Source organism: Vulpes vulpes, chromosome 14, assembly GCF_048418805.1.
Source record: "Vulpes vulpes isolate BD-2025 chromosome 14, VulVul3, whole genome shotgun sequence".
NCBI classification, from domain to species: domain Eukaryota; kingdom Metazoa; phylum Chordata; class Mammalia; order Carnivora; family Canidae; genus Vulpes; species Vulpes vulpes.
The window spans coordinates 81901185-81924621 of NC_132793.1; the positions used below are offsets into that span (position 1 = coordinate 81901185).

Genomic DNA, 23437 nt, shown 5'->3' on the forward strand with positions numbered 1-23437 from the left:
GTTGTATGAGTTGTATGAACATTATCTGTTCTTTGTAGTTCTTTGAGCATCTTTAGAATAATTATTTTGAATTCACTATCAGGCAATGTATGTGTCTCCATTTCATTGGATTAGTTTTTGGAGATTATTGTATTCCTTTGGTGGTATTATATTTCCCTGATTCTTCATGATACCTGTAACCTTGCAGAGGTGTCTGTGTGTTTGAAGAAGCAGTTACTTCTCTACATTTTATGGACTCATACAACTTGGATATTCATCCCTTTTCTGATATATCCTGTGCAAATCTTCTCTCCCATTCTAGATTGGCTTTGCATTTTTTGATTGTTTCTCTTGATGTATAAAATATTTTCCTTTGATGTTGTCTCACTTGTTTATTTTTGCTTTTGCTGCTTCTACTTTGGGTATCATATCCAAAAAGTCTGGTGCCAAGACTGTTGTCGAAGAATTTTTTCCTGTGTTTTTTTCTAGCATTTTTATGGTTTCAAGTGTTATGTTTAAGTCCTATACCCAATTTGAGTTAATATCTGTGAGTGATGTAAGACAGAGGCCCAATTTAATTATTTTTCATGTGGATATCCAATTTCCCCAATACCATTTATTAAAGAAACTGTCCTTTCTTCATTGGTTCCCTTCTTAAATATTATTCTTGGTTCCCTTCTTAAATATTAGTTGGCCATATATATGTGGCTTTATTTTCAGGGTCTTGATTCTGTACCATTGGTCTATGTATCTGTTTTTATGTTAGTACCATAATCTTTGATTATTATAGCCTTGTAATATATTTTGAATCATGAAGTATGCAGCTTCCAGCTTTGTTTTTTCTCTACTTTGACTCTTCAGGGATCTTTGTGTTTCCATATGAATTTTAGATTTTTTTTCTATTTCTATGAAAATGTCTTTGGAAATTATATAGAGACTGCATTGAATCTTCATTTATTTTCATTTTTTTGCCCTTTTTGATTCTCTGTATAATTTCAATTGATCTGTCTTTGAAGTCACTGATTTTTCTGCTTGGTCAAGTTTGATGCTAAAGCTATCTACTGGATTCTTCAACTCCAAAATGTGTTTGGTTCTTTTCTGTTTTCTCCTTGTTAAACTTCTCTTTACAAAAAAAAATTCATTCATGAGAGACATGGAGAGAGAAAGAGGCAGAGACACAGGCAGAGGAGAAGCAGGCTCCATGCAGGGAGTCTGACATGGGACTTGATCCCCGGTCTCCAGGATCACACCCTGGGCTGAAGGTGGTGCTAAACCACTGAGCCACCCAGGCTGCCCTCCTTGTTAAACTTCTCATTTTGTTTTTGTAGTTTGTCTGGTATCATTGAATTATTTATCTGTTCTTTGTAGTTCTTTGAGCATCTTTAGAATAATTATTTTGAATTCACTATCAGGCAATGTATGTGTCTCCATTTCATTGGATTAGTTTTTGGAGATTATTGTATTCCTTTGGTGGTATTATATTTCCCTGATTCTTCATGATACCTGTAACCTTGCAGAGGTGTCTGTGTGTTTGAAGAAGCAGTTACTTCTCTACATTTTATGGACTAACTTTGGTAAGGAAAGACTTTCACCTGCAATTGGGAACACATTGGAGCATACTGTGATCCTGGATCTAGTGGTGCATGGCACACCAAGTCCAGGGGCATGTGGCTGGTCTGGGGCCAGGAAGGCATGAAATTTCATCATCTTAGACTTCTACGATCCATGTTGACAACTATATGGTCTGTAGATAGAGCTGTGATGAGTCCAAAAGTGGCTATAAGTACTATTGGGATCTCCTGAGTGCCTTTAGGTTCAGTGTCTGGGGACTGGTGCAGGTATCAATTGTGGCTAGAGCAAATAGTATGCACTAGCTGCAGGAGCCAACTGCAGGGGCCTGTGTATTGGCAGGGTCCAGTTACAGACACACACATAGTGGTGGGAGTAAAGACAAGCAGCAAAGACCAGGGCCAACTGCAGGCACACTGACAACTGTAGGTGCCCTGGTGTGGTGTACTCTATGCTGGGTGTCACCATGGGTACACAGCAGGGGAGGCCAGCATTTAGAGTGGGGCTGAAGCCATGCAAGTGTCTAGCCGGAGAGACTAGTTACAGACCAGATCCATGGTGGCAGCTAGTGACAGGAGACAAGGCTGGATCTGGGCTGTGAAGGTCCAACTATAAGCATGGCTACATGGTCTCCCCATGGGCACATAGATAACAGTGGAGGCTAGAGTCATGTAGGTACACAGCTAGAAAGGCTAGCCCTCCAATGTATGTGCACTGGTGGGGAACAGCTGCTGGGATCTAGGCTCTAGATACTACACAGTTGGAGAGGCCTGGGCTGACTGCTAGGATGGGTCCCAGATCTGGCAGTGGGGAGGAGAGGAAGTGTAAAAGGAGTCAGGTGGCTGCTCTCTGTGATCATGAATACCTGTGGGGCAAAAGTGGCATCTGCAGGGGGCCCATGGGGCTGCACTAGCCCTTGGTTTCTTCACTGATAATAGCTGCTAGGGTCATCTGCAGAACAGATCACTGGTTACTATGGTTGCCCTGTGCTGCATGGCTCATACTGGTAGCTCTTGCTCTTCTTTTTTGTTTGAGCTGTCTCTGTATGTTTGAGCTCTGCCAATTGTTGGGTGGGGTAAAACGAAGCAGGTCCTTCATGTAGCACCCCAAAAGGTTAGGGAAGCAGGCTGCTTATTCAGGTCTTCTTTAACTGACAAGGGGAATTACTTCTGGCTTAGGAGTTCCCTCTTGGCACTGAACAATGCTGGCCTGGGGAATGGGATGATGCAGAGAAAATTAAGATGTTTTTCTTTCTCTTCTTGTGTAGTTATTCTTTTTTTCTGCTGTTCCTCTGTGTTTCAGGGGACTCCAGAGCTGTCCAAGAGCTGTTTTTGTTTATAAATAAATAAATTTTTGGTCTTTGTGGAAGGAGAGGGGCTGGGGTCTTTTATATGGCAATTAGGGATTTGATAAATTGATTTTTGACAAGAGTGCCAAGAGAATTTAGTGAGAAAAAAATCTTTTCACAAACTGGTGCTAGGATAATTGGATACAAAATGTAAAAGAATGAATGTAGTTCACACCAGATACAAAAATTAACTCAAAATGTATTAAATGTAAATATAGAAGATAAAATTATTAAACTTTTAGAAGGAAATATAAGTGTAAATATTTGGGACTTTGAATTAAGAAAAGTTTATTAAAGAAGGAAAGGAAAAGAATAGATATTTTTGGACTTCATCAAAAAGCACTGGGTTTTGTATGTGGGTGATGAATCACTGGATTCTGCTCCTGAAACCAGTGCTACACTGTATGTTAACTAATTTGAAATTAAATTTGAAAAACTGAAAAAATTTGTGCATCACAGTATACTATCAAGAAAACAGAAAGACAACCCATTAAGTGGGAGAAAATATGTGCAAATCATATATCTGGTAAGCATTTAGCATCCAGAATATATTAAGAAAATCTTACAACTCAACAATAAAATGATATTAACCTAATTTTTAATAGACGAAGGATTTGAATAGACATTACTCCAAAGAATTTACACAAATGGCCAATAAGCCATGAAAAGATGTTCAGCATTACTAATCACTAGGTAAATGAAATAAACTAAAATAAGGAACCACTTTATACCCAATGATATATCTATAAGAAAATATTTAAAAAGAAACAAATAACAACGTTAGTTAGAACATAGAGAAATTGGAACCCTTACACATTGCTAGTTGAAATGTAAAATGACGTGGCCACTATGGAAAACAGTTTGGCAGTTCCTCAAAATGATAACAATAGAGTTGTGACATATTCCAACAATTCTACTCTAAAGTATATATCCAAAAGAATTGAAAACTTGGAGCACTTGGGTGGCTCAGTGGTTCAGCATCTGTCTTTGGTTCAGGTTGTGATCCTAGAGTCCTGGGATCAAGTCCTGCATCGGACTCCGCACAAAGGAGTCTGCTTCTTCCTCTGCCTATGTATCTGCCTTCTTCTGTGTCTCTCATGAATAAATAAGCAAAATCTTAAAAAAAAAAAGAATTGAAAACATATTTTTACAAAAACATGTATATGAATATTCACAGCAGAATTGTTCATAACAGCCAAAGAGTAGAAACAACCCAAATGCCCATCAACTGTTGAATAAACAAAATGTGGTAAGCCCCTGAAATGGAATATTATTTAGCTACAAAAAGCAATGAATTACTGATACATACTACAATAAGGATGAAATTGAAACATAATGTTAAGTGAAAGAAACTAGACTGACAAAAAGCCCATGTATTTTTGGTTCCATTTATACGAAATGTCCAGGATAGGCAAATCCGCAGAAACAAGAAATAGATAGTGGTTGCTAAGTGGTGGGAGAGGAGCAATTGAGAAGGATGAGTTTATTTTGGGGATGTGGAAGTATTCTGGATTAGATGGTAATGAAAGGTACACAAAATCATGAAAATACTAAAATCCACTAAGTTTTATACTTTAAAATAAAGTAATAAATTTTATATTATATAAGTTTTATATGAATAAAACAAACAATCACTCTTAGAAAACTACAAATAGAAGAGCACTTTCTTAACTTGGTCAAGGACATCTACAAAAGACTTACAACTAACATCAATTTTTAAAGGCAAGAGAATGAATGCTTTCACTAACAGAGTGGGAAGATGGCAAGAAGATTCTTTCACATACTTCTAATCAACATCGTCCTGGAACTCCTAACCAGTGCAGTAAGTCAGAAATAGACCTACATATTAGAAATGAAAAAAAATCATGTGATAGGATTGTCAGAAAACTAGGAGTAATTTACAAGAACATCCTCTAAAGTAAGTGAGTTTATTAGGGTTTGAAGAATTAAGGTCATTATTCAAAAATCAATATTATTTGGATATAACAGCAATTAACAGCCAGATTTTTACATTAAAAATGTTATCTGCAAGTTGCCTGTATGATACAGTTGGTTGAGCATCTGACTCTTGGTTTTGGCTCAGGTCAAGATCTCAGGGTCATGAGATTGGGGCCCATATCAGGCTACATGCTCAGCATGAAGTCTTCTTGGAATTCTCTCTCCCTCTCTCTCTGCCCATCATGTCCTTGTTCTCATTCTCAAATAAATAAATAAATAAATAAATAAATAAATAAATACATAAATAAATAAATTTAAGACATATTATCTGCAATAAATTACGTAAGTACATATCTAACAAAATATGTCCAGAAAGTATACTTTTTTTTAAATTAATTTTTATTGGTGTTCAATTTACCAACATACAGAGAAACACCCAGTGCTCATCCCGTCAAGTGTCTGCCTCAGTGCCCATCACCCATTCCCCTCCAACACCCGCCCTCCTCCCCTTCCACCACCCCTAGTTCGTTTCCCAGAGTTAGGAGTCTTTATGTTCTGTCTCCCTTCCTGATATTTCCCAATATTTCTTTTCCCTTCCTTTATATTCCCTTTCACTATTTTCTATATTCCCCAAATGAATGAGAACATACACTGTTTGTCCTTCTCCGATTGACTTATTTCACTCAGCATAATACCCTCCAGTTCCATCCACGTTTAAGCAAATAGTGGGTATTGGTTGTTTGTAATTGCTGAGTAATATTCCATTGTATACATAAACCACATCTTCTTTATCCATTCATCTTTCTTTTTTTATTATTTTTTAAATTTATTTATGATAGTCACAGAGAGAGAGAGAGAGGCAGAGACATAGGCAGAGACATAGGCAGAGGGAGAAGCAGGCTCCATGCACTGGGAGCCCGATGTGGGATTCGATCCCGGGTCTCCAGGATCGCGCCCTGGGCCAAAGGCAGGCGCTAAACCGCTGCGCCACCCAGGGTTCCCTCCATTCATCTTTCGATGGACACCGAGGCTCCTTCCACAGTTTGGCTATTGTGGCCATTGCTGCTAGAAACATCGGGGTGCAGGTGTCCCAGCGTTTCATTGCATCTGAATCTTTGGGGCAAATCCCCAACAGTACAATTGCTGGGTCGTAGGGCAGGTCTATTTTTAACTCTTTGAGGAACCTCCACACAGTTTTCCAGAGTGGCTGCACCAGTTCACATTCCCACCAACAGTGTAAGAGGGTTCCCTTTTCTCCGCATCCTCTCCAACATTTGTTGTTTCCTGCCTTGTTAATTTTCCCCATTCTCACTGGTGTGAGGTGGTATCTCATTGTGGTTTTGATTTGTATTTCCCTGATGGCAAGTGATGCAGAGCATTTTTTCATGTGCGTGTTGGCCATGTCCATGTCTTCCTCTGTGAGATTTCTCTTCATGTCTTTTGCCCATTTCATGATTGGGTTGTTTGTTTCTTTGGTGTTGAGTTTAATAAGTTCTTTATAGATTTTGGAAACTAGCCCTTTATCTGATACGTCATATACTTATATTACATTAATGGCAAAAATAAAAGAATTCATATATAAATGGAGATACCTAATGTTCATGGATTAGAAATCTCAATATTACTAAAATGTCAATTCCTAATTTTATCTATAGATGAAATATAATTTCAATCAAAATCTGAGCAAGTTTTTTGGTAGATTTCAACAAACTTAATCTAAAATATTTAGATGTATAGAATGGCCAAGATAGTTTGAAAAGAGAAAATTTGAACTAGTAATACTACCTGATTTCAAGATTTATAATAAAACTACAGTAATTAGGAGTGTGGAAGTGATGAAAATTTAAATATACAGTTCAATGAAACATGATAGAAAATCTAGAAATATACCAACACAAATCAGGTCAACTAACTTTTGACAATAGTGCAAAAACAACTCAGTTTGAGAAAGAATAGTATTTCTTACAAATGATATTTGAACAATAGGACATCTTTACTCAAAAAAATCCCTGAACCTTGACACATATTTCATATCTTATACAAAATTAATTCAAAAAGAATCATGGATGTGAATATAAAACCTAAAATTATAAAACTTCTAGAAGAAAAAAGGAGAAAATATGTGTTCAGTTTTAGAAAAATAAATTTTTAACATTACACTGAAGGCATAATTCATAAAAGGAAAAATTGATAAATTAGCCTTCAGTAAAAATAAAAATTTATACTCTTTGAAAAACACTGTTAGGATAATGGACCATCTATAAGCTGAAAGAAAATATTTTTAAATCACATATTTGACAAAGAACTTTATCAGATCTAGAATATATAAAAACTCTCAGAACTTAACAATAAGAAAACAAACAATGAAATTTTCAAAATGAACAAATGAGCTGATTAGAAATTTTACCAAAGAAGACATGAATGATCAATAAGAATTGGAAAAGATGGGATCCCTGGGTGGCGCAGTGGTTTGGCGCTTGCCTTTGGCCCAGGGCGCGATCCTGGAGACCCGGGATCGAATCCCACGTCGGGCTCCCGGTGCATGGGGCCTGCTTCTCCCTCCGCCTGTGTCTCTGCCTCTCTCTCTCTCTCTGTGACTATAATAAAAAAAAAAAAAAAAAAATTAAAAAAAAATTTATAAAAAAAAAAAAAAAGAATTGGAAAAGATGCTCAACATTATTAGTCATTTAAAAAAAAACACAGAGTATCACATATTACAATACATGTGTATTAAACTGGCCAAAATTTAAAAAACAAAAACTAGAAAAAGCAAGTCCTGGTGAGGATGCAGAGAAACTGGATCTCTCATCCTTTAGTATTTGGAAGGCAAATTATACAGCCACTTTGGAAAACAGTTTGGCAGTCTTACAAAATTAAACATACATTTACCATATAATTTAGGAATCCCACTTCTCGGTATTTATGCAAGTGGAATGAACTTCTATTCATACAAAATCCTGTACATGAGTGTGGATTAGCAGCTTTATTCATGGTTGCCAAAGATGGAAACAACCCAGATGTCCTCTAAGGGAGACTGAATAAACAACCTGTAGTATATCCATAAAATGAAACACTACTCAGTTGTAAAAAGAAACAATGTATTGATTCACAGGACATGGATGAATCTTTAGTAAATTTTGCTAAGGGAAGAAAACCAAATTCCAAATGCTATATATGGTTTGTTTCAATTTATGCAACATTTTGTTTTTGTTTTTTAAAGATTTTATTTATTTATTCATGAGAGACAGAGAGAGAGAGGCAGAGACATAGGCAGAGGGAGAAGCAGGCTCCATGCGGGGAGCCCGATGTGGGACTCCATCCTGGGTCTCCAGGGTCACACCCCGGGCTGAAGGCGGCGCTAAACTGCTGAGCCACAGGGGCTGCCCTTATGCAACATTTTGAAAGAGGCAAGACTATATGCCATCAGAGAACCATCATTAGTTGTCTGGGATTGGAAGTAAGGGAGGAGTTGACAACAAAGAATTTTGGGGGGGGGATTTATCTGTTCTATATGGTATTTTGCTGATGGCTGTATAAATCCATGTGTCTATAAAAACCATAGAACTTATACCACAAAGAGTGAATTTTTATTTCATTCAAAAATTTAAAATCAATCAGCATATTGGTGAAAGCCAAGATTGAATGCAGACTGTGACTAAAGAATCTGACTCTATTACAAGTAAATGAATCCTGGAGTGTTCCATTCAATGTGTTTCCATGAGGACAGTTAGCCTAAGAACAGAAACATCTGAATGAGGGTAGAGTAGAGAGAATCCCAGAGTGACCACCAGGATCCTGATCAAATGTGTTTCCCACCTACCCACTTACACAGTCTTTAGGTAAATAATTATTACATTTTCCTTTTGGGGCACCTGGGTGATTCAGTGGTTGAGCATCTGCCTTTGGCTCAGATAGTGATCCCCGGGTCCTGGCATTGAGTCCTGCATCAGGTTCCCCACAGGGAGCCTGCCTCTCCCTCTCCCTATATCTCTACCTCTCTGTGTCTCTCATGAATAAATAAATAAATAAAATCTTTTAAAAAGTTCTCCTTCTTTCCTCAGAATTAATTTGCTATTAGTAATCCAAACCATTCGACCAGATACATCTTCCATATGCCATTTTGAGGAATTTACTTGAGCATATACTTCTGTAAAATTGATGAGTAAATAAAGAAAAAGGAAACCCTGAGATTCACAAAACTATCTAAATGACTATTGCAATGTCAGGAAGTCCTGTGACCACAGCTTTGCTGTGGGTGTTAAAAAACAACTGATCTGAGGGTACCTTGGTGGCTCAGTCATTTGATTGTCTGGTCTTGTTTTCAGCTCTGATCATGATCTCAGAATTGTAGGGTCAGTCTCTTATCAGGCTCTGTGCTCAATGGAAAGTTTGCTTGAGATTCTCTCCCTCCCCCTCTGTCCCTACCCCACTTGCACTGTTCTTTCTCTTTCAAATAAACAAATCTTTAAAACAAAGCAAAACAACAAGTGATCCACACTGAAGCTATCTGGCAAGGTAAGATGTTATGGATTAGATGATATACTTGAAGGTTTCAAAACAGAGAGAAAAAAAACAATAAGGAAAGGATTATATTTATTAGGAGCTAAATGTTTTGCAGAAGGCACACAAAAACATTCCCATAGGCAAAGACTGGATCATTCACCTTCATGTAAACCAGCCATAGGCAAAGGGATACAATTCCTAAAAAGGTTACCTCCTTTGAACTTATGGAAGTTTGATCATCCTAATACATTAAGAAAGTAAGTGGAAAAAGCACTGTTTCATTATTCGTCAACACTTACTGTGGTAATGTTTTGCCAGCCCAAGAAAAAGGAGACTGTTACTTTGGGCTTAGAGTCTCATCCTCCCACACTGTCATGAAAATGCTATCATATTATTTTAGTTCATATTTGAATCAAAGTTTTCTTATAACATTTTTATTGTGTTCAGCTTTCAGGTTTTGAAACTTTGTGAAACATTTATTATTCATTTTTTAATCATTTTTTCTCAAAATATCTTTTCCCATTTCAAAACTCAATTAATAGTTAAAAGGTTTTCTAAAATGTTTATGGACTTAACTTTTTATTTTACTTATTTTTTAAATTATTAAATTAATTAATTATAATTAATTATAATTATATAATTATAATTTATTATAATTTAATGAATAAAATTATTATAATCTATTATTATTTTAATTGACATATACTTGACATGCAATGTTATAATTGCTTGTACATTAGGTATACATACATAGTGATTTGACATTATGCTATGTGCATTACAAGTGTAGCTACCACCTGTCTCCATGTAATGCTATTACAATATCACTGACAATATTCCCTATTTTAATTTATTTTTTCCATAACTGGAAATGGCTTAAGTTTTTATTTTTATTTTTTTATTTTTTTTTTAATTTTTATTTATTTATGATAGTCACAGAGAGAGAGAGAGGCAGAGACATAGGCAGAGGGAGAAGCAGGCTCCATGCACCGGGAGCCTGATGTGGGATTCGATCCCGGGTCTCCAGGATCGCGCCCTGGGCCAAAGGCAAGCGCCAAACCGCTGCGCCACCCAGGGATCCCAGCTTAAGTTTTTAAAGTAAAATTTTTATTTACATTTATATGTGGCTGTAAGAAATAATACAGAGAAATCCCTAGTTCTCTTTACTCATGTGCCTTCAAAAGCAATATCTTGAAATTTATACTCTAATAGAACAACCAATATAGTGACATTGACACAGTCAAGACACACCCTTATGTTTCTCACTTGAACCCATGTAATCCTAGCCAATCTCCCTACCTCACCTCTCCTTTCTGCTTTCCATTTGTATGGTTTTGTCATTGCAACGATATATAAATGGAGTAATCCAGTAGTAGTAATATTTGGGGATTAGCCTTTTTTATCCAGCATATATCTCCAGAGTTTCATCAGTTGGCATGTATCAGTAAAAATCATTTGCCCCTTTCTATGGCTGAACACTATTTCACATCATGGATTAACCAAAGTCTGTTTAAAAGTCCATTTATTAAAGGACATCTGGTCCCTTCCATTTTGGTTCCCATGAACATAACTGCTGCAAACAGTTGTACACAGGTCCCTATGTGAAAATAAATCTTCATTTTTCTGAAATAAATGCCAGGAGTGCAATTGGCTGGCTGTATGTTTCTTGCATGCTTAGATTTTTATTTTTAAGAGACTGTTTTCTGGTATGGTAATGTTTTATTCTCTTTTCATCAGCAATGTGTAAGTGATTGAGTTTCTCTACATCCTTGCCAGTATGTGATGTTAATTTTTTGTTGTTGTTTTAGATATTTTGATAGGTGTGGAGTGATATCTCATTGTTTCCATTTCAACCTGCTCAATAGCTAATGATGTTGAACATGTTGTCATGTGTTCACTTGCTATCTACACCCTGTTTAGTGAGATATCTTTTCATGGCTTTTGCCCATGTTCTAATTGGGTTATTAGATTTTTTTAACTGTTATTTTTTTTAGTTCTCCATACACAGTAGATAGCAGAGTCCCACTGGATATGTAGTTTGCAAACACTTTTGTCCACTCTATAACCTATCTCTGTATCCCCCCAAGAAGGACCTTGCCTACATATTTCAATCCTGACATAGTTCAGCTTAGCAAACTTCCCTGACATGAATTTTGCCTTTTCTGTCTTGTCCAAGAACTCTTTACCCAGCACTGGATCCCAAAGGTTTTTTTCCAAGGTTTCTTTCAAAAATTTTGTAATCCATATGTTTTAAACCTGTCAATGATTCAGCTTTATTTAATTTTAATTTTTTAAACAGACTTTATTTTTTAGAGCAGTTTAAGATTTATAGCAAAATTGAATGGAAGGTATGGGAGATTTCCCATATTCTCCCTAACCCCACACATCTACCTTTAGATGATGATCCTTTATTATCACCAACTCCCTCAAGTTGATACATATGTTACAAGTGATGAACCTACCTTGATGCATCTTTATTACTCACAGTCTATAGTTATATGAGAGTTTTCTCTTGGGAACTCTCAAACATTCTATGAGTTTGGACAAGTATATAATAATATGTATCCACCATTACTGTATCATAGAATAGTTTCATTGCACTCAAAGTCCTCTGTGCTCTGCCTATGCATTTCTCCCTCCTTCTCAACACCTGGCAGCCATTGATCTTATTCTCTCCAGAGTTTATCTTTTCTAGAATGTCATACGGTTGGAATCATACAGTAAGTAGTCTTCTCAGATTGCCTTCTATCACTTAGTAGTATGTATTTAAGATTCTTACATGTCCTTTCATGGCTTGATAATTCATGTCTTTTCATCTTTGAATAATCTTCCATTGCAGTGATGTATCATAGTTTATTTATTCAACTACTGAAGGACATTTCAGTTGCTTCCAAGTTCTGGCAATTATGAATAAAGTTGCTAGAAGCATCAAGTGTGAAAGTTTTTGTATAGTCGTAAGTTTTCAATTTATTTGGGTATATATGGAGAAGTACAATTGTTGTATTATATACAATAAGTTTGTTTAGTCTCATAAGAAACTCAAAAAATGTCTTCCAAAATGGATTTGCCATTTTGCATTCCCACTAGCAGTAAATGAGAGTTCCTATTGTTCCACATCTTTACCAGAATTTGGTGTTACCAGTGTTCTGGATTTTGGTGTGCTTTGTTATTTATGCTTTGTTATTTATCATTTTAATTTGCATTTTCCTAATGATATATGATAATGAGCATCTTTTCATATGCTTATATCTTCGTTGTTGAGGTATCTATTCAGGTTTTTGGCCCATTTTCTCATTAGTTTATTTGTTTTCTTACTGTTGAATTTTAAGAGTTCTTTGTATTAAGTGTTCATAATCATACTGTTTTTTCAAATACTTTCTCCCAGTCTATGGTTTGTCTTTCATTCTCTTGACAGTGTCTTTCAAGCAGAAATTTCTAATTTTAATAAAGCACAATTTATCAACTACTTTTTTCTTGGATCATAATACATGTCTTTCGTTTCTAAAGAGTAATTGAAACATCACTGTTTCTAAAGAGTAATTGCCAAATACAAAGTTATTTAGATTTTTCCTATGTTATCTTTTACTAGTTTTATAGTTTTGTATTTTACATTTAGGTATTTTATTCATTTTGAATTAATTCTTGTGAAGGGTATGAAGTCTGTGTCTAGATTTATTTATTTATTTATTTATTTATTTATTTATTTATTTGCATGTGGATGTTTAGTTGTTCCAGCACCATTTGTTAAAAATAGTATTGGGGTGGGGGACACCTGGGTGGCTCAGGGGTTGAGCATCTGCCTTTGGCTTAGGGGTGTGATCCTGGAGTCCTGAGATCGAGTCCCACATCAGGCTTCCTGCATGGAGCCTGCTTCTCCCTCTGCCTATGTCTCTACCTCTCTCTGTGTCTCTCATGAATAAATAAATAAATTAAAAAAAAAATACTATTGGGGGACCCGAGTGGCTCATTTGGTAAGCTTCTGATCCTTGATTTTGGCTCAGGTCATGATCCCAGGGTATGAGTTCAAGCCCCATGTGGGCTCCACGCTCCCCAAAGATAGCGTGGTAAATTTGGTAAATTACAAATTGCTTGACATATTTTCTTTCTTTTTTTAAAAGGTTTTATTCATTTATTCATGAGAGACACACAGGGACAGAAAGAAGCAGAGACATAGGCAGAGTGAGAAGCAGGCTCCATGCAGGGAGCCAGATGTGGGACTCCATCCCAGGACTTTGGATCATGCCCTGGGGCTGAAGGCAGATGCTTAACCACTGAAACACTCAGGCATATTTTGACATATTTTGACATATTTTCTAACGTTGAATTATCCATATGGTTCTTGTTTAAATCAAATTTTGGCATGTAGCATATTAACTGACATCCAATTCTAAATGTTTTATAATCCCCTGAAGATTTTTTAAACTAAGGATCATTTATTTTTCAAAACTATAGGAAATTTTAGCAAAAATATTCAAAAAGCAATCTGAATGATACTGATTCTTTGGAACTTGAAGTTCTCTCTTTATGGCCAATATAATGAATACTTCACAAGATCATATATTCTCCATATGCCAAATATGATATTCAAGATACAGCAATTGGCTAAACTTTGTTAACTATATGATTTATATTATTCTCTTTCTCAGTTTTTGTTTTCTCAATTTATGAATTTTGAAAGGGATGAGTTAAATTATTTATTTCTCCTACAGTTCAATCCCCTATGGCTATACACATTAAAAGTTTATATATATATATATACATAGTAACATCATATATATATATAGTAACATTTTTTCTAGTTTTTTTATGAGTAGGTAATATTTCTCATTATCCATTGAAATATTTAACATAAATTTTATTTTGCCTGATATAGCTGTTTCTTGTTTCATTTTCAAACTTTTAAGTGCATCTACTGGAAACAATATTTTTGGATATTTTAAAAAATAAACTGAATCTGAAATTTTTTTACTCTGAATTCTTGTTTGTAAACCATTTGAATCTATCATAACATTTAAAAGTTATCACTGAATAAATATGACTTTTGGTATAAAATTCTATGAATCTTCATAAAGTTACAGATTCATGTAACCACCACCAAAATTAAGATACAACATAATTCCATCACCACCTGCTATAGACTGAATGTTTGTATTGCCCCCAAATACTTCTATTGAAGCCCTAACCTGCCCTGTGATTATATTTAAAGATGGAGCCTCTAAAGAAGTAATTTAGGTTAAATGAGGTCAGAGGGGTGGGGCTCTGATTTGATAGAATTATTATCCTTATAAGAAACATCTTCCTGGGCAGCCCGGGTGGCTCTGCGGTTTAGCCGACTTCAGCCCAGGGCGTGATCCTGGGGACCTGGGATCGAGTCCCACATCGGGCTCCCTGCGTGGAGCCTGCTTCTCCCTCTGCCTGTGTCTCAGACTCTCTCTCTCTCTCTCTCTCTCTCTCTCTCTGTGTGTCTCTCATGAGTAAATAAATAAAATCTTAAAAATAAAAGAAAGAAACATCTCCTTGTGTATATGCACCAAGGAAAGAGCATGTGAGGACACAAGCAAAAAGTGGCTGTCAGCAAACCGAGAACTTTCACTAGAAACCAACCCTGCCAGACCCTGACTATTAAGTTGTAGTATTCAAAACTGTGATAAAGTAAATCTATTATTTAAACCAACCAGTCTATGATATTTTGTTATGGCAGCTGTAGCAGACTAATGTAGATCTTGGTATAGGAAAGTAGGTACTGCTATAACAAATGACTAAAAATGTAGAAGTAGCTTTGGGATTGGGTAATAAGTAGAAGCTGAGGGACTTTAGAGTTCCATGCTAGAAAAAGCCTGGATTGTTGTGAGGGGACTGATGATAGGAATATGGATGTTGAAGATAATTCTGGTGAGGGGCACTTGGGTGGCTCAGTTAGTTGAGCATTCAACTTTTGGCTCAGATCATGATCTCAGGGTCCCCAGATTGAGCCCAGCATTGGGCTTCCCACTCAGCTGGGGTATGCTTCCCTATTCTCTCTCTCTCTCTCTCGCACCCCCCACCCACTTGTCTACTCTCTCTCTCTCTCTCTTTAAAATAAATAAATAAATCTAAAAAAAAAGATGATTCTGGTGAGATCTGATGAAGAAAAGAGGAGAGCTGGAGAGAGAGTCTCCATCTTCTTAGAGAATCCATAAATAAACAGATTGTTGGTGGAAGTATGAGGACTTAAGATCATTATGGTGAGGTTTCAGATACGAATGAGGAAAAAATTATTGGAAATTGGAAGAAAGGATATCCTTGTAATAAAGAGGCAAGGAAATTGGCTGAATTGTGATCTAGTGTTTTGTGGAAGATAGAACTCGCAGATAACAAAATTGGATATGTAGCTGATGAGATTTCTAAGGAAAACTTTTCAGGTGCACCCTGAGTTTCTATTGACTGCTCATAGTAAAATGTAAGACAAGATAAATTAATTAAAAGAGGAATTGTTAAGCAAAAAGGAATTAGAACTTGAAAATTTATGAAATTCTTAGCCTATCCATATTGCAAAAGAAAAAAAAATGAGAAAGCATGTCTTTAAAAGACCACTAAGGCTGCGACTGACCAACCAGTTGGTAAGAAGATTATTATGGAGGTGAATCATAGATCTAATCAGCTCTCTCAGCAGAAGTCTCAGGAATTATGAGAGCAGAGATAGAGATAGAGATGGGATTAGACCTCAGAGACCCTGCAAGCTAACACTGAGGGAAATAGAGAAAAGGGTAAATAGAGAAAAAGGCTGCAAACATGTATTACCCTTCAAGAAAAGGGCAGAATAGAGGCACCTGAGTGGCTCAGTCTGTTAAGCATCTGCTTTCGGCTCAGGTCATGGGATAGAACACTGCCTCAAGCTTCCTGCTCACAGGGAGCCTGCTTCTCCCCCTTTTCTTAGTTGGTTCTCTCATAAATAAATAAATAAATAAATAAATAAATAAATAAATAAAATCTTTTTTTAAAGTTGGGGGGGCAGAATGATTTAATAATTCACAGATCATCAGGGCTGCCAATCCCACCACAGGCCCAGGGGCAAGCTGCTTCCTTCTCAGTTTCAGAGGTAGAATGCTGTCCTTAAATTCGCTGGGGCAGTCAGTTACCACAAAGAAGTGTAGAGGCAGAGCTTTCAAAGAATGCCATGGGAATAGGGTCCTGGCAGAGTCAAAAGATCAAGACTATCTCAGAGAGCCATATTCTTATTATCTAACATAAATACCTGGGGAATTTGACTTACTGGCTCTTGGATTTGCTTGGGGCTTATTACCCCTTCCTTCCTTCTGTTTTCTTCTTTTTCAAATGATGACATCTATCCTAAGCCTATTTCACCGTTATATTCTGGAAGCACATAATTTGTCAGGTTTCACAGGTTCACAAGCTGGAGACAAATTTTGCCTCAGGATAAATTATATCTCAAGCCTCACTTATATCTGATTCAGAGGGGACTTTGGATTTTAGAGTTGATCCTGGATTGAGGTGAGACTTTGGGGACTATAGGATGGAGTTAATGTATTTTGCATGTGAGATGACAGGAATTTGGAGATGCCAAGGGTGGAATGTTATGGATTAAATGTGTCACCCAAAAAATCACATATGGCAGTCCCATTTCCCAGTGTGGCTGTATTTGAAGATGGGTCCCCTAAGGAAGCAATTAAGTAAAACTTATTCAGAAAGGTTAACCTGTAGTTTGATAGGCTTAGTGTCCTTATAATAAACACCATGAAAAAGGGCATATTGAAGACCTAGTGAGAAGGTGGCTGCCTGCAAGCCAGAATGAAGCTGACCTTGTTGGATGTTGATCTCTGATTTCTATCCCCAAGAACAATGAGAAAAAAAATTTATGTCATTTATGCTACCTTGTCTGTGATTTTGTTATGGCATCCCAAGCAGACTAATATACTACCCAGATTCCTCTGTGTTATCTTCTATCCCTAATTCCTGCAAACTACCGATTTGATGGGTGATGAACCACCGGTTTATTATAGTTCTCTCTTTTTGAAAATGTCATATAAATGAAGTCATGTGTTGCATAATTTTTTTACCCTTGCATCTTTTACTTAGCATAATGCCTTTCAGATCCATCTAGGTAGTTTTGTTTATCACTAGCTCATTTTTTATTGCTGAGTAGTATTCCATCAAATGAATGTAGCCCAGTTTGCTTACTCATTTAGCTATTGAACAAAATAAGTTGTTACTAGATTTAGTTGATTGTCGATTGAAAAAAAGCTACTATCAATGGGTTTGTGTGAAAATATACTTTTATTTCTGTAGTGTATATAGTCAAAAAGTGCAGTTGCTGATTGTATAGTAAATATATCTTTAACTTCATAAGAAAGTGCCCAAATCTTTTGCTGTAGTGTTGTGCATAACCACCATGTATTATGGTTCTGGTTCCCCTTCATCCTCACTAGTTGTTTTTTTTTTTTTTTTCTAATTCTAGAGCTTCTGTTGTGTAGTGGCATCACAGTATAATTTTAATTTGTATTTTCTAATGTCTAATTTTGTTGCACATCTTTTCAGGTGCTATCTGTACATCTTATTTGCTAAAGCATCTGTTCATATCTTTCACTCAGTTTTCTAATGGAGTGGTTTGATTTCTTACTACTGGCATTTGAGAGTTCTTTATATGTCCTAGAAAGAAGTCCTTCGTTATATATGTGATTTATAAATATTTTCTGCCAACATGTAACTTGTCATTTCATTTCCTTAAACATTTCATTTCTTTAACTAATATTTTAAATTTTTATTAAACACAGTTTGTTATTTTATCATGGATTGTGCTTTTGGTGCCATGTCTATAAAGTCTTCCTAACTTCAAGTCATAAAGAATTTTTTTCCTTTTTTCTAAAAAATATCTGAAATGAAAAATTTTATATGGTAATTCAGATATATGGCTAATTTTGAGATCTTGTTTGTATAAAGAATGAAATTTAAGTCAAAGTCTAATTTTACATATGAATGTCCAGTTGTTTTGACACTATATGCTGAAAGGTTTGTTCCTAGCAATCATTTGAACATATTTTGGGGTATATTTTTTCTGTGAGCTCATGTTTTGCTGAGGTAGCAGCTAACCAGGCCAGTGATAGGTGTTGGAGAAAGGCTGCAGACAAGGCCTCAGATTTCATTTTTCCACATCACTGACATGGTTTTTACTGTCAATTATGGTTTTAATGCCTTGAATTATGGATTTTATCTCCATTAGTTTATTTCAATTATTTTATTTGAAATTACTCTTTCAGCATGTGAGATACAGTGACTTGTACATTATAATCAATATTTAACTATTATTTTTATTATTGCTATTCGATGATGATGATAAAGATGATGATGAAGATAACTGTTTTCAAATATATATGGCTCATCCTTACCTTAGAACTTTGAACTTCACCTTGTTTCTGTTTTCCTACCTCTTTCATGATTCAGATTTCAATTAAAAACTCACTTACTCAAAAATTTTCTTGTCATCTCATTTAAAATGGTTCCTCTCAAGTCTTTCTATTATATTATTTTGTTTTAATTTTATCACGCTACATACTTCTATTTGAAATTTATTTTTCTTCACTAAAATATAAACAGTGGTCCTATAACCATTCCATCTACTATTAGAGCAAGAACCCAAACCTAAGCCTATCTAATGTGATGTTTATTATTTTTTAAAATGTGTACACATTGCTTTAAATATTATTTATTTAATTTCACCAAATAGACAAAATTTAGCAACATACTTATTGAAGATATTTCAGACCTTAGCAATAAATTTAAAGCTTATATCTTATCCTTCTTTTACTTTTTTTTTCAGGAATGCAGTCAAAGAACACAAAAGACTTTATTCCATTTATGAAACCAGGTGAGTCCATATCTTCTTTTATTTATTAAGGTTTTCTTCTGCTTTTCACTAATGATACAAGTATTCTTAGTCATTATAATGTGAGCTTATGACCTATTTTGCTCTATATCTTGCTCTATATTTTGCTGAAACATCCACCAAATTATTATAAAGCATACATAGAAACTTAATAATAATAATAAATATAATGTATCACCTTAAGTTGCCTTATGTAATTTTCATGTAATTTTATTTAAAGTTTTAAATTAACAATCTAAAATTAAAATTGAATTCTGGGATCCCTGGGTGGCGCAGCGGTTTGGCGCCTGCCTTTGGCCCAGGGCGCGATCCTGGAGACCCGGGATCGAATCCCACATCGGGCTCCCGGCTCATGGAGCCTGCTTCTCCCTCTGCCTGTGTCTCTGCCTCTCTCTTTCTCTCTGTATGACTATCATAAATAAATAAAATTAAAAAAAAAAGTTAAAAAAAATAAAATAAAATTGAATTCTAATAGGGCATCTGATTCTAGGAGTAAGTGCATCCAAGGTTAAAATAGAATGTTTTAGCATTGGAAAAAACTTGAAACATTGCCATTTTACATATCTGGAAGGGTAGTCCAGAAAAGTTAGGCTCACCTAAGATCACACAGCTATTCAGAAGCATTAGGAAAGTACAATATATTACTTACTTTCATCAGTATGCTTTTAGACTGCTCCACACTGCCTGGGGAGAAAAATCCCTAAGGATTTTGTGTGTATAAAAGCAGTTGATACTCACTTGGATAGAAATGGGCTCCAACAACAAAATTTTGCAGCAAATCTTTTGAAAGTATGTATTTAACAAAAACGAAATCATCTGATGAGTTCTTGTTTATCTTTAAAAATCCAGCTACAATATAATTTGACTATTGAAATTTCTCTAAATTCCAACCACTCCACCTCCAAATTCAATCAGCATTCCAGGCTAAGTTCATCCTCCACTGGGCCCACTATTTGTTAATGTTTAAAGCTTTTCTATGTAAAGTGCTAATAATTCTTTCCTTTTTATCTTCTTTCCTTCCTTCTATATATCCAGATTCTAAGTACTGTAATATGAACTACAGTCGTTATCCAATATTTTTGGTAGAAGTAATAACTTATCAGAAAACATCATTTTAGTTTATTATTTATTGTGTACATATAACTTCATTTACTTATCCAAATACTTCCTTAGGATAAATTCTTAAAAACATTTTTACATGGGAGAAAAGTATAGACATTTAAAACCTTTTAAATTTATATACAAGTTTGTACAGAATTTTGCAAAAATTGTAAGTATAGAGCACTAGTACTCACAGCCATGTAATCACCAATGAGATTGGGAAATAGCACATCAAGTCCCCTCAGCAGCTCACTTGCCAGCCACTCCCTTCTCCTCTTCCCCAAAGGTAATGGTTACCATGGTAATGTCATGAGTTCTATCCCCATCTGCCTTAGGTTGGATTCCCTAGAATCGAGATTCTTTTCAAGATGAGGATTCTTTTTCCGATGGTTTACAGAGAAATACTATCAGGAGAAATTTGTAAGAGTGATTAAAAATTATGATATAAAAGGTAGATAAAATACAAAAAGCATGTTTTTGAGATACTTAGCCTTTACCTGATCTCTAGGCGCTCTATAACATCAATTATAGAATGAAGTCTGTCCACCTAGAAGCCCAGTGGTTATACACCTGCATCAAAACACTTCAATAAAGCACTGTCTCTGGGGGCAGAGCATTACTTCCAGCCATCTCAGGTGAGGCAGCACCTGGGCAATGTTGTGAAAAAAAAAAAGGTGCAGATTTGAGTGATTAGTAGCCAACACTGCATCTGGGAACTAACAAACAAAGTCTAGCACCAACAGCATATGCAGCAAACCAACAGCATATGCTGCAAACAGCATATTCTGCATCATGAAGATCTATTTTATTTTCACATTAAGTTTGTTTCATGGTTTTTAAGGATTCTAATTGGTCACAATTTCACGGGAAATTTACCAGAAAAGGTTTCTGGCAAAAATCACAGCTTACAGTAGTATAGTACTTCCAGAGGCCAATGATAGGTATGCATTGCCTCTGTACCTTGCCCTACCATTGTAGGTATTCTCAGCTACCACCTTGTCTAGGGTCAGCTAGCTTGCCTTGTGGTGTGACCACAACTATTATCACTGAACCTCTGCTTTTCATGACCTTTTCAGGTATTTTTTAATGCCCACTCCCCAAGGCGAAGTTGACAGTTGAGACTTGGCATACATAAGTATCAAGAAATGTTCCAAATTAAAAAGCTGAAGCTTTTCCTTTAAGATTGGGAACAGTACAAGGATGCTCACTCTCACCACTTTTATTCAACATAGTTTTGCAAATCCTAGCTGGAAGAATTAGGCAAGAAAAGAAAGGCATCCAAACTGAAAAGTAAAGAGTAAAATTGTCACTATTTTTAGATGACATGATATTGTATGCAGACAACTCTTAAGACTCCATGAAAAAAAACATTAGAACAAGGAAAATTAATGAAGTCACTAGGCACAAACTCAATAAGAAGAAACTATTGGGCAGCTCCGGTGGCCCAGCGGTTTAGCGCCGCCTTCAGCCTGGGGCGTGATCCTGGGGACCCATGATCGAGTCCCATGGGGGGCTCCCTGCATGGAGCCTGCTTCTCCCTCTGCCTGTGTCTCTGCCTCTCTCTCTCTCTCTCTCTCTCTCTCTCTCTGCGCCTCTCATGGATAAATAAAATAAAATCTTAAAAAACGAAGAAACTATTGAATTCTTATATATTAATAAACTATCCAAAAGAGAAATTAAGAAAACAATCCTGTTTACAATTCCATCAAAAAGAGTAAAAAAAATAGGAATAAATTTAACTAAATGAAAGATCTGTACACTAAAAACTATAAGACATTAATAAAAGACATTGAAGATCAAAAAATGGAAAAGTAGTCTGCGCTCACGATTTGGAAGAAATATTATTAAAATATCCATACTACTCAAAGCAAACTTGGGTACAGATTCAATGCAATCCCACCAAAATTCCAATGGCATTTTTCATAGGGAAGAATCCTAAAATTTATATGGAACACAAAAGACCTCAAATAGCTAAAGCAATCTTTAAAAAGATGAACAGGGGCATCTGGGTGGCCCATCAGTTAACACCCAATTCTTGGTTTCAGCTCAGGTTGTGCCCTCAGAGTTGTGAGATTGGGCTCCACACTGAGTGTATAGGCTGCTTAAAACTCTCCCTCTCCTTCTCTCTCTGCCCCTGCCTGCCACATGCTCTCTCTCTCTTTCTTGATCAAATAAATAGATAAATCTTTTTTAAAAAATGAACAAAGATAGATTCATCACTCTCTCTGATTTCCGATTACATTTAAAGCTGCATTAATCAAAACAGTATGGTATTGGCATAAACCACATAGAAACAGAATAGAGGGCACCTGGGTGACTCAGTTGGTTAAGCATCAGCCTTTGGCTCAGATCATGATCCTAGGTCCTGGGATTAAGTCCCACATTAGGCTTCTCACTGAAAAGCGAGTCTGCTTTTTCTCTCTACACCTCTTCTCTGCCCATTCCCTCTCTCTAATAAATACATTTTTAAAAATCTTTTAAAAAAATAAACAGCATAGAGAGCACAGAAATAAACCCACACATGTAGTCAATTAATTTATGACAAATGAGTCATGAATACAATGGGGAAAGTCTCTTCAATAAATGGTATTGACAAAACTGGATGAACACATACAAAAGAATGGAACTGGATCACTATCTTATATCATAAACAAAAATTAACTCAAATTGGTTAAAGACCATAATGTAAAGCCTGAAACCATAAAACTCCTGGAAGAAAACATAGGCAGCTTAGATCTAACTACAAATGCAGAAATAAACAAGTGGAACCATAAAAAACTAAAATTGCCTGCAAAGGAAATCAGCAACAAAATGAAAAGGAAACCTATGGAATGGGAGAATATATTTCCAAACAAGAAATCTGATAAGGAGATAATATCCAAAATATATAAAAATGTCACAGAACTCAATAGCAAACAAAACAAAACAAAACCCAACTAATCCAATTTAAAAACTGGGCAGATGATCTGAACAGACATCTTTCCAAAGGAGACATACAAGTTAGATTCATGAAAAGGTGCTCAACATCACTAATCATCAGGAGAATGCAAATCAAAACTACAGTGAGATGTCACCTCACATACAGAATGGCTATTATCAAAAGACAAGATATAGCAAGT

General features: G+C 35.8%; 1 long non-coding RNA gene across 1 annotated transcript in view; it reads right to left on the reverse strand.

Moving 5' to 3' along the window:
• LOC112907093 (uncharacterized) overlaps positions 1-20965 on the reverse strand; it is a 53267-nt gene extending 32302 nt beyond the window's left edge. The window contains exons 1-2 of the long non-coding RNA XR_003232695.2: positions 20816-20965; positions 20513-20722 (exon numbers count right to left, since the gene is read on the reverse strand). This is a non-coding gene — a long non-coding RNA (uncharacterized lncRNA). The remainder of the gene's footprint in view (positions 1-20512; positions 20723-20815) is intronic.
• Positions 20966-23437: the final 2472 nt, after the last annotated feature.